Consider the following 4,114-nt stretch of genomic DNA (forward strand, 5'->3'; position numbering starts at 1 on the left):
GGGCTATCCTTATTCTCCTCCCTTTTCCCTGTTGCCTGGTTTAACTATAAAAATACCAGACAGTTCTGCATATTGTCAAAGCAAGAATATACAGTATTTGCAGCGTTGACATCCGGCCCCCCTTACGAAAAAGGACAGATCCTGTAAAGCAAACCAAAGCATATGTTAAGGGTTATCTTTCGGTTTGTTGGGGTGTTTCGCATGAAACCTTTTGACCAATCTATTAGCCTTTACTTCACTGGATTTCACCCAGGTGGCTTCGGATAACGGGTATCCCTTCCATTGTACTAGATACTGCAATTTCCCTCTAAAAATTCTAGAGTCAAGGATACGCTTTACTTCATAGTGGGTCTGTCCCGCAACCACGAGGGGCCCAGGTGCCTTCTTTGGAGGAGGTCTTAACGTGGAGCCCCGATATGGCTTCAACAAGCTACAATGGAAAACTGGGTGAATTTTCCCTAAGAGTTTAGGGAGTTTTAGCTCTACTGTGACTGGGTTGATGATCCTTACTATGGGGAAAGGTCCCAAGAACTTTGGTCCCAATTTCTTGCTGGGTAACTTGAGGCGTAGATATTTAGTTGACAAATAGACCTTTTCCCCAACTTGGAATGTTCTTTGGGGAGCCCTCTTTTTATCAGCCTGCTTTTTATAGGTTTCAAAAGTCTTTTTTAAAGCAGTTTTTGTGTTTCTCCAAACTTCTTCCCACCCCCTCACCCACTGGTCAAGTGACCGGGAAGCGGAGGGCATCTGAAGATATTCAGGTATTGGGTTGAATTCTTTTCCTGTGGCCACTCTGAAAGGTGTGTAACCGGTGCTGCTGTGCACAGAATTATTGTACGCCACCTCCGCAAAAGGGAGAAGATCAGTCCAGTTTGTCTGTTGGTAAGAAACGTAGCACCTAAGATATTGCTCCACCATTTTGTTAGCGGCTTCTGAGGCCCCATTGGTGGCCGGATGAAAAGCAGATGATAAACCTTGAGATGATCCAATTAATGTAAGGAAAGTTCTCCAAACCTTCGCTGTGAACTGCACCCCCCTGTCCGAAATTATCCGCTTAGGGGCGCCATGCAGCCGGTAGATATGTTTCAGGAACAATTTGGCCAGTTGTTGGGCAGATGGGAGCCCTTTGCAGGCGATGAAATGAGCCTGCTTCGAGAACAGGTCTATTACAGTCCAGATGACAGTGTTTCCATTACTTTCAGGTAGGTCTACTATAAAGTCCATAGCTATTTCTTCCCATGGTTGAGAAGGGTCTGCCACGGGTTGCAGTAGTCCAGGGGTTTTCCCCGGGATTCTTTTCATTGTGGCACATACAGTACAACTTTTTACATAGTTTTCCACATCCTTTTTCAGCCCCAGCCACCAGAATTGTCGGCGGGTGAGGTGTAGGGTTTTCAAATATCCGAAGTGTCCAGCCTGTTTTACATCATGGCTGTGTTTGAGAGCATTAAGACAGAAGGCTTCTGGCAAATATAGTTTTCCCCCCATGTAAGCCAAACCATCCCTGCACGTTAGGGAGGTCTGATTTTCTTTGAACCATTGGTCGGTGAGGAGTTCTCGCTTTATTTTCTTTGCTCCAGGGTCATCAGGATTGGGGACCCTACGAGGTGTAAGTTGAGTGGCAGTTTGCAATCTTGCAGTTTGACTTTCATTTTGGTCTGTGACCGCAAAATAAAAATTATTATTATATCAAAAGTTGAACTGATTTATGACAGGCTTCACAATTAGACTACATAAAATTATGTACGAAAATTATATTTATATATAGAGCTAAAACTAAAAATGCATCATTTCAACTGTTGGAAGGTGTTTTGTTTTTCTGAAGATACAAGAAAGTTATACCTTACTATATATCAATTGAATTGCTGTAGGAATAATCAGTTTTTCAGAGTCCCGTGAAAATTTTTCTCTATACAGCTATGGAAGATGTCTTAAGTAACAGGAAATGGGTTTGGTCATGAGAGTTAAGTATGCAGGTTTCTGAGTGAGGAAATGATGAACTAGATTTCTCCAAAGAAATAGAAGAGACTCTGTGGCTAGGACCAACAGACCAGCAATGAGTCCAGTCCAAAGGAACCTCTCCAGATAAAGAAGCAGATGAGAGGTTGCTTACTTGTGCTCTGGGCAGCAGCTCCTCATGAGGAGACTAGAATAGCAATTTCCTGTGGGATTAAAGCCAAGAGATGAGGAAAGCCATCAAGTTCTTAACTATGGCATGGCCTTTATGGGCAGTAGGTTTGTTGAACCTCACATTGTAAACACCTTTGAAATATAAAGTTAAAAGAGATTTTCAAACAATGAGTTTGAAAAAAGCACCTTGTGAGTTAATCTTTCTTCTCCAGCATGATTGGATGGAGAATCCACTAGTGGGTTGTCTTAATCTTCCTGCTCCAATAAGACTAAGTCTGGAAAGTTGCCATGCCTCTGCTGTGCCAGAGCACCCCAGTTTACCACTTAGTCTCTTGCTCAGCAGACCTGTGAATTGTGCTCCTTTCCAGGACTAACAGCAGGTTGTATCATCCCTAGTGGATTTTCCTTTCTTTAGACTTGATACACAATGCTAGGTTTGAATCAGGACCCTTCACAAAGTTCTTAAAATTGGATAATTCGAATTTAGCCACTTACAGGAGGCTGCATAACTTGGGGCTGAGGGTGGTTCCCTTCTGAGTCTCAACGATCTCTGTAGGCTCAGCCTGCCGATGATCAGGGAGGGCTGGCTTCAGCGCAAGTTCCCCCAACGACCTGAATTGCACCAGCTGATCGGCGTGGTGCTAGAAAGAGCTGTAACAGCCGCCGCTTTTCCCCTTGCTCCGACAGAGGCCTAATTACCTCACCAGTCTACTAGTTGATCCTCCTGAGCTCCTCGTGGCTCCATTGCCCGTCTCTGCCGAGCGCCGCCAAGGCGCAGCGCCAGAGAGAGCCGCTTGAGCCTAAGGCTTGGCAGGCTCCCTCTCGGCCCCCCGATTGCTAGACGCAGCGCCGGAGTCCACCATTCTGGCCGGAGCTTGCCCAGTTATTGGAGCCATTCGTTCAGTGCAAAAAACGCATGGCCGCCATTTTGGCGGAGCACAAAAGGGCTAATTTAAATATTTGGACAGCTGCGACCGGCAGGCCTAGCAGAAGCTAAATTGGGCGCGAATTCAGGAGTGAAAATTTTTTCTACACACAGTTGCAGCTTGACAAGCTGACGGGCCCTTTGTTTTTGGTTTTGGGGAGGGCAATCCAGCCCAACAGGGCCACATTGCCTGAGAATTGATTCCCCCCCCCACCCTCCAGTTGGTTCTGGGGAGGGCAATCAGCCCTACAGGACCACATTGCGAGAATTTGCCTCCTACCCCCCCACCCCTCTAGTAGCTGGATTCCACGACAGGATCCTACCGCCTGGAGGGAGGGGACCGGTCAATGGTCCCTTATAGCATTGAGGATGCTGAGTCACCACAAGTGACCTGCGATAACGTCAAACGCTATCAGCCACTGGTCTAGAGGGGCATTCGTTGGGGTCTTTTCTCTGCACATTGGGCGCAGTGGAGTAATTGAACCATTTCTGTTCCCCTAATAAGATGTCAGATAATTCCGGCCATCAGCAGGCCCAGGCCATTTCCGACTCCCCCGCCAGGAAGAAACAGAAAACCTCCACAATGGAGGTGGCAGGGAGGCTGAAGGCAAAGGCCAAGGCTCAGCCCAATAGAAAGACCTCAAAAGCAGCAGAAAAGGAGGCCAGCAGGTGCCAGGCCCTAGAAAGAGAATTCTCCAGGGCACGTCAACCGGCTCCAGGGGACACGGAGATTAACACGTCTACCCCAACTGTAACGTCCCTATTTGAACCTCAGATAGTTCCCTCTAGCCTAGCCCCAAGGGCCTGGTCCCCTCAAAGGGAGACCGTGCAAATAGAACCCATCATACTTAACCAGGGTCTAGAACAGCAATGGGCAAACTACGGCCCGCGGGCCGTATACGGCCCGGCGGCCGTTTCAAGCCGGCCCGCGGAGCACTAGATAATTTATTCATTTATTCACCTCATGCTGTGTCTAGTGAGGTGAATAAATGAATAAATTATCTAGTGCTCCCGGTGGCTGGCTAGGCCTAAACGGAAGCCAGGCCTCCCTTCTCCAAA

General features: G+C 47.4%; 1 protein-coding gene across 1 annotated transcript in view; it reads left to right on the forward strand.

Moving 5' to 3' along the window:
* BARD1 (BRCA1 associated RING domain 1) overlaps positions 1–4,114 on the forward strand; it is a 74,294-nt gene that overhangs the window by 50,190 nt on the left and 19,990 nt on the right. The window lies entirely within an intron of this gene.

Source organism: Protobothrops mucrosquamatus, unplaced genomic scaffold (assembly GCF_001527695.2).
Source record: "Protobothrops mucrosquamatus isolate PMUCROS unplaced genomic scaffold, P.Mucros_1.0 scaffold2943, whole genome shotgun sequence".
Classification (NCBI taxonomy): Eukaryota; Metazoa; Chordata; class Lepidosauria; order Squamata; family Viperidae; genus Protobothrops; species Protobothrops mucrosquamatus.